This window comes from Nyctereutes procyonoides, unplaced genomic scaffold (genome assembly GCF_905146905.1).
Source record: "Nyctereutes procyonoides isolate TBG_1078 unplaced genomic scaffold, NYPRO_anot_genome, whole genome shotgun sequence".
In the NCBI taxonomy this organism is placed as follows: Eukaryota; Metazoa; Chordata; class Mammalia; order Carnivora; family Canidae; genus Nyctereutes; species Nyctereutes procyonoides.
Window position 1 is genome coordinate 13,013,530 of NW_026575133.1, and position 12,336 is coordinate 13,025,865.

Genomic DNA, 12,336 nt, shown 5'->3' on the forward strand with positions numbered 1-12,336 from the left:
GTATCCTTTGCTGTGCAAAAGCTTCTTATCTTGATGAAGTCCCAATAGTTCATTTTTGCTTTTGTTTCTTTTGCCTTCGTGGATGTATCTTGCAAGAAGTTACTGTGGCCAAGTTCAAAAAGGGTGTTACCTGTGTTCTCCTCTAGGATTTTGATGGAATCTTGTCTCACATTTAGATCTTTCATCCATTTTGAGTTTATCTTTGTGTATGGTGCAAGAGAGTGGTCTAGTTTCATTCTTCTGCATGTGGATGTCCAATTTTCCCAGCACCATTTATTGAATGTTTTGAAAACTTTAAAGAGCAACCATAAATATCCAAAATTTTAATTTGGTTTAGAGGAGACAATCTGATTGGACAATTATAATTGTGGAAGTCTGGGAAGATAAATCCCTACATGAGATTTTATAAATATGTTCCCTCTTCCAATTATCTCCAAACCCAGAGCTGATTGGAGATAAGATCTTTACTACAATTCACAAATGATGTTAACCAATAACATGCCTAAATTTGTTTCTTTTTCCCATCTATTTATTACCTCAACATCTAATAAAGTCATTGGTGGACCTATTATACTGCCGGAACGGCTTCTCTAATTCTTAAATACCCGTAGCCTTGACTATAAATCACATGCTAAAATATATTAAAAATGAATTTCAACCACACACAAGACATGAGAATTTCTAAAGCAAGGTTTTAAAATCATCATATTGCAGAAGTTAAAAGGTGTGTCATCTATAGTCCAAAAGAAGGGGGGGGGGCAATTCTCTAAATCAGTTCTACAATGTTTGGATTCCTTAGCTAGATAAAATATATAAAAAGAGATTGGCAAATGGAAAAAAGAGAGCATTTTGTAAGAACTATTTGAGAAGAATTTTTGTCTAGAAAGAGCTATTCCTGGGCATCCAGGTGGTTCAGTCAGTTAAGCATCTGCCTTCAGCTCAGGTCAGGATCCCAAGGTCCTGGGATCAAGTGCCACATTGGGCTCCCTGCTCAGCAGGGAGTCTGCTTCTCACTCTCCTTCTACCCCTTCACCCTCCTCATGCATGTTCTCTCTCTCTCTCTCAAAGAAATAAACAAAATCTTAAAAAAAAAAAAAGCTATTCCTATGCTCTGATTTGCCCACCACCTTGAAGGAAAATAGAAGTCCTAACTGTTTCATCTCATTTCTAGTGTAAGACATCACCCTGGTCTACTCATTAGATATGACCCCTCTGTAGCTGTTGTGACTTTCCCCACAGACAGAAAGAGAGCCCAGAAGTGCTACTTCATAGAGCATCTAAGAGAGGGCTGCGACCTCGTAATCTGTCTACCTCCAAGATTTGGTCAGAATAAGGGATATCTAGGTATTTCTTACAGGTAGATGGAGACCATCTGAAAGGAGAAGACCCAGCCTGGGTTCATAATGGGTGTTGTCCAATTGAGTCACCATAAGGGATCTACAAATCACTGTAGAAAATAACACATCTACTACTTGCTCAAGTCATCTGAACTGTAGTTGGAAAAAACAAAAAACAACCCTATAAACAATAGAGAGGAAGGAAGGAAGGAAGGAAGGAAGGAAGGAAGGAAGGAAGGAAGGAAGGAAAAAAGTTAGCTTTAAAAATCTTTGAGTCCCAGAGAGCATGAGAACAGCTTGTTATTGTACCAGTCAAATGAAAAATTTCACTTGCCTTTACTACTTTACCCTCACCCTTCCCAGACCCTGACAGTGTCAGAATGTGCCCAGGAGGTGAAGTAGAGGTAGAAAAGCACAGATAAAGAATTAAACAAGAAGCTGATCATGCTCCCCTTCCTACTATAGGCTTCCATTCTCAATGAAGTTCTTACTGAAGAAGGAAAGGTTTTAATATTAAGTAAAATTCAGTGTTCTAATTAATATTTTGGATTGGACATTCTGATTTCTGAAATGAGACTTAGTGACAAAGTGGATGTAGAATATTCTTCTGAAAAAAAAAGAAAAGAAAAAGTGAGTTTACAGGCATTAGGTCTTGAAGAGCTTTCATCCAACATCAGAGGAAAATCATCCTGACTTGAATATAATTTTAAAAGATGGTAGAAGATAAAAATAAAGTTGTATTTTGATGATGTCAGTTGTCATACTTCATCAACATATGGCTTTACATGCATTCACACTTACGAAATTTGCTTCAGTTCCAAGCCATCTAGAGAAGCAGAGCTAAGCCAGGTCTGTACATAGAAGCCTGTTCCATGGCAAGTCCATGTGTGGACACAAGTGCAGTTTGTGGTAGGAAACACTGAAATTAATTTCAAAATCATTTGTAAAGCTAAGAGGTACGTTCACAAGAGCAATGTGAAGTAAAGAATCTAGACTCCCAATTTTGATCTAGTCCTTTCTTGTAGCCATAGGCCTGTTACCTTTTGCATAGACATTAGTTTTTGCATCTGTGCAATTATAGACTGAACTAAATTATCTTTAATAATGATGGACTATAAGCCTATGAAATGTGCATTCAAAAGAATTAATGAGTAAATGATAAACTTAGTCCTGTTTTTTTCCATTAATTTGCAGTATGACCTTTGCAAGTTTCCTAATGTCTCTATGCCTTAGTTGACTTTATATCTATTTATCAATTGATCAATCAATCGATTCCCTTTGTTCCTAAAAGGTGGATGTACAGCTCAAATCATTATTATTTTTAAAAATTCCAGACTCTATACAAATATAGGATCCAATGGAATTAAGATACTATAAAATTGTATCAGATGAACACTGATTCATTCGAAACATTACAGAATGCAGCCAAAGAGAGGAGAGGTTCAAAACTATTCACGTTTCACTCCCACATTCCATTTTTCTCCTTTTCTAGATAGCATATCCCTTTATGATTACATACACAAAAGTTCAACAAAAGTTCTCTGCCACCAACTCCACAACTTCACAATTCTTATAACTGTACATTATTCATTTAATCAAACCATGTTAATAAAAAAACAGATGACAATAATTTTGATCATTAATTAAATTAGAAAACAATTTATTTGCTCTAAATATTGAAAGAAAGGATATTCTACCTTCAACAAATTAGCAGCTGTTGGTAAAATGCTTTATTTTAATTATTTTTGTTTTTAAAGGGACATCTACCATTTGACTGCTGGAATTATCATAATATATGAGGCTAACATGTTGTAAAATGTGTTTTGCTAGTGGATTTGTGATCATTGCTAACACAGATATCGGAAAATCTGTGGATGTGGGATAAACAATGATGTACATGCACAATATTCTCTCATTTGATTTATTAAATAATAATATCCTAGATTTTTATTTCACATATAATTTTCTCTTGGCAAATGACTCATTTGCAAGTTCAAAATTCCTATTTTGAAGTGGCTCAGTAAACTCCATTACATTTTTATCTGACTTTTTTCTTTTTTCTTTTCTTTTTTTTTTTTTTTTGCTGTCTAGTAAGATTCTCAATAAGATGGAAAATTGCATATTACTTCTCTAGAATTTTGAAATATCTGGGTCTTATTTCTTTTATTTTTCAAAGAAATGGAAAAATAAATTTGAGCTAGTAAACTATCATTTCTTTCAACCAATTCCTCCTCCTTTAGATTCCATGTTAAAAATATGATACAATACTGTGAGATGTATTTCTTTTTTTATGGCTTAGGTCATGTCTCCTTGAAGGTTGTTGATACTTATTACTATTCCCAGAATTTTATAGTCTTTTAGAAGTAGCTGTGTTTTTTGGTAATTGGTCAATATTTTTAGTAAATTTTGTGGGAAAGGTTTGGCATGTATATGTTGCCTGATATTACTGGAATTATCATTTGTTTAGAATTCTCAAAATTTTGAGCTATGATATATAAAGTTTATTCCCAGCTTCTCAATGTTGAACTTTTCTTCGCTTTCCCAGTTTCTCCTATACTCCTACTCTCCACTGAAGAGACCTAATGTCAACCTTAAAAGGCTCAGGTTGATAGGGTTGCAGTATGTTGTAGGCCTTTGCTACAGGGCTGGACCTTCTTGCTGAGAAGACTACAGTGCTCTCTTCTCTCTTTCCCATAAGCAAGAAAGACCATTGCTGTGGTACCCAAAACTAAATTTTGACATTGATTAAAAAAATAAAAATTTGGAGTGCCTGGGTGACTCAGTTAAGTGTCTACCTTCGACTCAAGTCATGATCCCAGGACGGTGGGAACAAGTCCCACATTGGGCTGCCTGCTCAGCTTGCTCCCTCTCCCACTCCCCTTGCTTGTGCTCTCTCTCTCTCTCAATAAATAAATAAATAAATAATAAATAAATAAATAATAAATCTTTAAAAAATTAAATGACAATTCAATGACAATTGTTAAACACAGTAAGGTAGACTACTCAGGACCAGTGCTATGGGACTGTGCAATGGGAAGGGAGTTTGGGCTCAATTACAAATACAGCATAAGCAAGTGGGAATTTACAGCCAAAGAGCAGGATTTAAGAGCAATAGATGGAAGATTACTTAAGAGGAACATTAGAGGCAAAGAGGGTTCTGACTAAAGCAACATAATGGGATTCTTGCTGAAGACAAATCAAGATGATAAGACATCACCTGGGAGATGGTAAAGAATAAGGAACCTGATCAGATATTGATGGTGATCAGATATTGAGGGAGGGTGGTTCTAGTTAAACTGACTTATCAAGGTTCTTTTTTTAAAGATTTTATTTAGGGTGGTGCAAGGGGAGGTGGGCGGGGGGTGGGGGGTGACTGGGTGATGAGCACTGAGACGGGCACTTGACAGGATGAGCACTGAGTGTTATTCTATATGTTGGCAAATTGAACACCAATAAAAAATAAATTTATAAAAATAAAAAAATAAAGATTTTATTTATTTATTTATTTATTTATTTATTTATTTATTTATATTTGAGAGAAAGAGACAGCAGGGCAGGAGGGACAGAAGGAAAGAGAGAAGCACACTCTCTGCAGATCAGAGAGCCCAACATGGGCTCAGGCCCAGGACCCTGGGATCATGACCTGAGCCAAAGGTATATGCTTAACCAACTGAGCCACCCACGTGCATCAGCAGGTTTCTTATTAACACTCAGTTTTATAAGGAAGTACACAAGTGGGCCTAAGTGAAGGTTCAGGATCCTGACTGAAGTTTGGTCAAACAAAGAATCTTTGTCACATGGAGAGATAGTGGTTGCCACACCTGGTCCAGGACATTTCCCTTATAAAAGAGGAAGGTGTGAAGTATAAAGCCGCTTTGTTTCAAAAAAATTAATTTAATTTAATTTAGACTTGTTTTCAAGTTTTCAAGATGTTTATGTTATGTTTAAACATAAACATAAAAGGCTATTTTAAAAATAGCTATGTTAAGGGGTACCTAAGTGGCTGAATCGGTTAATGTCTGCCTTTGGCTCAGGTCATGATCCTGGGGTCCTGGAATGGAGCCCTGCATCGAGCTTCCTGCTCAGCAGAGTCTGCTTCTCTCTCCCCCTATACCCCTCTCCAATGCTCATCGTCTCTCTCTCTCAAATAAATAAATAAAATCTCTTTAAAAATAGCTATGTTAAAAATCAATCCAGCTAGAAATGGCTATGTAATCTAAGAGAGCTATTTTTTTTCACTTTGCATATACTTTTTTTGTTGTTGTTGAACTTATTGGAGTTGCACTAATGTTTAAGAAGTTTTTATTTATTCAGCTCAAAAAATAGTGTGAATTGGAATTATGCACTGATTTTGCTGAAGATATCTTAGTCAATGGGAATTAGAACTATAATGGTAGAGACAATGAATGGAATTAAAATTGGTTCTCCATACCCTTATCAAGGATAGGTTAGAAGTCAAGAACTTCAGCTCTAGATTCTGACTCAGCCAGTCCAGAATGTCTGATTTCCTCCTTCCTTGCTGTGCATCCTTAGGAGACTTACTTAGTTTCCATGTCTCCATTTATTCCAAAAGACTTTTGGAACATATTGAGGAAATGGTCTCATACTCCAAGAACATTCCCCTAACTAGTTTCCGTTCAAATGTTTTTAAAGTTATTTCTTGATAAAACAGTTATTAAGACCATGATAAAAAGAGAACCTTTTAAAAAGAGAGAGAGAGAAAGAGCCTTAGAAGAAAATATCTGTGGGGTGCTTGGGTGTCTCAGTTGGTTAAGAGCTGGACTCTTGATTTTGTCTCAGGTCATGATCTTGCAGTGGTGCGATTGAACCCTGTGATAGGCTCCACCTTCAGCACGGAGTCTCTTTCAGATTCTCTCTCCCTCTCCCTCTGCCTCTGTCCCTCCCTCATGTCCCTCCACCTGCTCACACACATACTCTCTCTCTCTCTCAAATAAATAAATACAATCTTAAAAAAAAAAAAGGAAGAAGAGACTATTGGCTGCAAGGCCAACTGGAGGACTGAGATTCAAATTTAGGTTTAGGGATTTAAAAAATTAAGATTTAGGAATGAACAGGAAAAGGATTTCTACGTATAATGAAGTTACAGCCCAGCAAAGGGAGGACAATGTTCTAGATGGCAGATTGTCCCAACATAAAATACAGAAAATTTATAAAACTCCAAGAAGGAAAAGATCACCTGCCATTGAGAAATAGTCAATAGGAGAGCACAATGGAAGAAGTTTTATTAGAAAGATGGACTATGAGGATTATGTTGCAACTATGAAAAAGGAAAATTAGTTCTAAGGGGTGTCTGGGAACAGGTGGAGGCTAGCAGTGCAGGTGGTGAAAGAATTCATCCAAGGCAGAACAAAGGAGATAGAAGTTTATTGATACACCACAAAGGAGCAGTGGGCAGGACAGCAAAGGAGAGACTGTCCTGAGGAAGCAGGAGGTGGGGGGCGTAGTTATGGGGGGGAAGATGAAGAGGTATGAGAATGTACAGAATATTCCTCTTTTGGTACCTGTATCCAGATGTAAGTGATCCATTGGTTAGGGCTCATGGATATTTTGAGGTGGGTCTGTTTGTATTCAGCGGGGGTAGGAGGCACTGTGGGCCCTTCTACCTAACTCAGGTTTCTACTATTCTAGTTGCCTTAAAGTGACCTCTATAAGTTCCAAATTCATCAGTAATAAGTTTTATTTGGGTTAATTAGTATCGTGGATCTAGCAAAAAAAAAATAATAAACTACTTCCTCAAGAGATACTTTACTGAGTTTAACTGGAAATAATTAAAAGTAATAGGCTAAGAGCCTTAATGAATATGCCCTGGTACTTCATGGTACTCATAAACAAATGGTGGTCCAAATATATGTTTTGTAACCTCTGTAATTAGGATTAAATGCACAAATTGAATATGATTCTTATTTATAACACTTTAGCACATATGAGAGTATTACATTATCCTATTGTATGAAATTGGACTTTAGTATGAAATATTGAGATCTCATTGTCATTAAAATAACCTATGTTAAGGAAATGGCACATTCATGTACTGATTCTATGCAAACATTATATTATTTGGATAGGATCAAAATTGCATTCTTTTGAAAAAAATGTTCTCTAAAAACTATAAAACGTTGATGAAAGAAATTAAAGATAACACAAACAAATGGAAAGATATTCCATGCTCATGGATTAAAATAATTCATAATGCTAAAATTTGCATGCTACCCAAAGCAAACTACATATTCTTTTCTTCTTCTTCTTTTTTTTTTTTTTGCATTTTTAATCTCCATGACTTATTCTTTTTTTTTCAGTTATATTTTATTGGAGTTCAAATTGCCAACATATAGCATAACACCCAGTGCTCATCCCATCAAGTACCCCCCTCAGTTCCATCACCCAGTCACCCCCAAACCCTGCCCACCTCCCTTTCCACCACCCCTTGTGTGTTCCCCAGAGTTAGGAGTCTTTCATGTTCTGTCTCCCTTTCTGATATTTCCCACTCATTATTCCTCCTTTCCCCTTTTTTCCCTTTCACTATTTTTTATATGCCCCAAATGAATGACACCATATAATGTTTGTCCTTCTCCAATTGACTTACTTCACTCAGCGTAATACCCTCCAGTTCCATCCATGTTGAAGCAAATGGTGCGTATTTGTCGTTTCTAATGGCTGAGTAATATTCCATTGTATACATAGACCACGGCTTCTTTATCCATTCATCTTTCGATGGACACTGAGGCTCCTTCCACAGTTTGACTATTGTGGACATTGCTGCCATAAACATTGGGGGGCAGGTGTCCCGGCGTTTCACTGCATCTGTACCTTTGGGGTAAATCCCTAACAGTGCAACTGCTGGGACATAGGGCAGATCTATTTTTAACTCTTTGAGGAAACTCCACACAGTTTTCCAGAGTGGCTGTACCAGTTTACTTTCCCATCAACAGTGCACATGCAACATTCTCCACATCCTCTCCAACACTGGTTGTTTCCTGCCTTGTTAATGTTCCCCATTCTCGCTGGTGTGAGACGGTATCATTGTGGTTTTGATTTGTATTTCCCTGATGGCAAGTGATGCAGAGCATTTTCTCATGTGCATGTTGGCCATGTCTATGTCTTCCTCTGTGAGATTTCTCTTCATGTCTTTTGCCCATTTCATGACTGGATTGTTTGTTTCTTTGCTGTTGAGTTGAATAAGTTATAGATCTTGGAAACTAGCCCTTTCTCTGATCTGTCATTTGCGAATATTGTCTCCAGTTCTGTAGGTTGTCTTTTAGTTTTGTTGACCGTTTCTTTTGCTGTGCAAAAGCTTTTTATCTTGATGAAGTCCCAATAGTTCATTTTTGCTTTTGTTTCTCTTGCTTCATGGATGTATCTTGCAAGGAGTTACAGTGGCCAAGTTCAAAAAGGGTGTTGCCTGTGTTCTCCTCTAGGTTTTGATGGAATCTTGTCTCACATTTAGATCTTTCATCCATTTTGAGTTTATCTTTGTGTATGGTGTCAGAGAGTGGTCTAATTTCATTCTTCTGCATGTGGATGTCCAATTTTCCCAGCCCTATTTATTGAAGAGACTGTCCTTTTTCCGGTGGATAGTCTTTCCTGCTTTGTCGAAATTTAGTTGACCATAAAATTGAGGGTCTACTTCTGGATTCTCCATTCTGTTCCATTGATCCATGTGTTTGTTTTTGTGCCAGTACCACACTGTCTTGATGACCACAGCTTTGTAGTACAACCTGAAATCTGGCATTATGATGTCCCCAGCTATGGTTTTATTTTTTAATATTCCCCTGGGTATTCGTGGTCTTTTCTGATTACACACAAATCTTAAGATGATTTGTTCCATCTCTCTGAAGAAAGTCCATGGTATTTTGATAGCGATTGCATTAAATGTGTAAAAATGCCCTGGGTAGCAATGACATTTTCACAATATTAATTCTTCCAATCCATGAGCATGGAATATTTTTCCATCGCTTTGTGTCTTCCTCAATTTCTTTCAGAAGTGTTCTGTAGTTTTGAGGGTATAGATTCTTTACTTCTTTGGTTAGCTTTATTCCTAGGTATTTTATGCTTTGGGGTGCAATTGTAAATGGGATTGACTCCTTAATTTCTCTTTCCCAGTCTCATCGTTAGTGTATAGAAATGCCACTGACTTCTGGGCATTTATATTGTATCCTGCCACACTGCCAAATTGCTGTATGAGTTCTAGCAATCTTGGAGTGGAGGCTTTTGGGTTTTCTATGTACGGTATCATGTCATCTGCAAAGAGGGAGAGTTTGACTCTGCTTTGCCAATTTGAATGCCTTTTATTTCTTTTTGTTGTCTGATTGCTGAGGCTAGGACTTCTAGTACTATGTTGAATAGCAGTGGTGAGAGTGGACATCCCTGTCTTGTTCCTGGTCTTAGGGGAAAGGCTCCCAGTGTTTCCCCATTGAGAATGATATTTGCTGTGGGCTTTCGTAGATGGCTTTTAAGATGCTGGGGAATGTTCCCTCTATCCCTACACTCTGAAGAGTTTTGATCAGGAATGGATGCTGTATTTTGTCAAATGCTTTCTCTGCATCTATTGAGAAGATCATATTGTTCTTGGTTTTTCTCTTGCTGATATGATCAATCACTTTGTTTGCTTTATGAGTGTTGAACCAGCCTTGCATCCCGTGGATAAATCCCACTTGGTCATGGTGAATAATCTTCATAATGTACTGTTGGATCTTATTGGCTAGTATCTTGTTGAGAATTTTTGCATCCACGTTCATCAGGGATATGGGTCTATAATTCTCCTTTTTGGTGGGGTCTTTGTCTGGTTTTGGAATTAAGGTGATGCTGGCCTCATAGAATGAGTTTGGAAGTACTCCATCTCTTTCTATCTTTCTGAACAGCTTTAGTAGAATAGGTATGGTTTCTTCTTTAAACATTTGATAGAATTCCCCTGGGAAGCCATCTGTCCCTGGACTTTTGTGTCTTGGGAGGTTTTTGGTGACTGCTTCAATTTCCTCCCTGGTTATTGGCCTGTTCAAGTTTTCTAACTCTTCCTGTCCCAGTTTTGGTAGTTTGTGGTTTTCCAGAAATGCATCCATTTCTTCTAGGTTGCCTAATTTATTGGCATATAGCTGCTCATAATATGTTTTTAAAATAGTTTGTATTTCCTTGGTGTTGGTGGTGATCTCTCCTTTCTCATTCATGATTTTATTAATATGAGTCTTTTCTCTCTTCTTTTTAATAAGGCTGGCTAATGGTTTATCTAGCTTAATAATTCTTTCAAAGAACCAACTCCTGGTTTTGTTAATTTGTTCCACAGTTCTTCTGGTCTCTATTTCATTGAGTTCTGCTCAAATCTTTATTAACTCTCTTCTTCTGCTGGGTGTAGGACCTATTTGTTGTTTTTTCTCCAGCTCCTTTAGGTGCAAGGTTAGCTTTTGTATTGGAGTTCTTTCCAGTTTTTGGATGGATGCTTGTATTGCGATGTATATCCCCCTCAGGACTGCTTTTGCTGCATCCCAAAGATTTTGAATGGTTGTGAACCTTCATTCTCATTAGTTTCCATGAATCTTTTTAATTCTTCCCTAATTTCCTGGTTGACCCTTTCATCTTTTAGCAGGATGGTCCTTAACCTCCACGTGCTTGAAATCCTTCCAAACTTCTTCTTGTGATTTAGTTCTAATTTCAAAGCATTATGGTCTGAAAATATGCAGGGGACGATCCCAATCTTTTGGTATAAGTTAAGACCTGATTTGTGACCCAGTATGTGGTCTATTCTGTAGAAAGATCCATGTGCACTTGTGTATTCAGTTGCTTTTGGATATAAAGTTCTGTAAATATCTGTGAAATCCATCTGGTCCAGTGTATCATTTAAAGCTCTTGTTTCTTTGGAGATGTTGTGCTTAGAAGACCTTTGATTGTAGAAAGCGCTGCATTCAAGTCACCAAGTATAAGTCTATTATTATCTAAGTACGTCTTAACCTTGGCTATTAATTGATTGGTATACTTGGCAGCTCCCACATTCGGGGCATAAATATTGATCATTGTTAAATCCTCTTGTTGGATAGATCCTTTAAGTATGATATACTGTCCCTCTTCATCTCTTACGCAGTCATCAGGATAAAATTTAGTTTATCTGATATAAGGATGGCTATCCCTGCTTTCTTTTGAGGACCATTTGAATGGTACATGGTTCTCCAACCTTTTATTTTCAGGCTATAGGTGTCCTTAGGTCTAAAATGAGTCTCTTGTAGACAGCAAATAGATGGGTCTTGCTTTTGTATCCAGTCTGAAACCCTGCACCTTTTGATGGGGTCATTAAGCCCATTCACGTTCAGAGTTACTATTGAAAGATATGAATTTAGTGTCATCATAATACCTATTCAGTCCCTGTTTTTGTGGATTGGTCCCTTGGGCTTCCTCTTTCTATTACAGAGTCCCCCTTAATATTTCTTGCAGAGCCAGCTTGGTGGTCACATATTGTTTCAGTTTCTGCCTATCTTGGAAGCTCTTTATATCTCCTTCTATTCTGAATGACAGCCTTGCTGGATAAAGTATTCTTGGCTGCAGGTTCTTCTCATTGAGGACCCTGAATATATCCTCCTAGCCCTTTCTGGCCTTCCAGGTCTCTGTGGAGAGGTCTGCTGTTAATCTAATATTTCTCCCCATATAAGTTAGAGATTTCTTGTATCTCACTGCTTTAAGGATCTTCTCTTTATCTTCGAATTTGCAAGCTTCACTATTAAATGTCGAGGTGCTGAGCGGTTTTCATTGGTTTTTTTGGGGGGATCTCTCTATCTCCTAGATCTGTATGCCTGTTTCCCTTCCCAGATTAGGAAATTTTTCAGCTATGATTTGTTCAAATACATATTCTGGACCTCTGTCCCTTTTGGCGCCCTCGGGAACCCCAATTAAACGTAGATTTTTCCTTCTGAGGCTGTCATTTATTTCCCTTAACCTATCCTCTTGATCTTTTCATTGTTTTTCTCTTTTTTCTTCAGTTTCCCTCTTTGCCATCAAC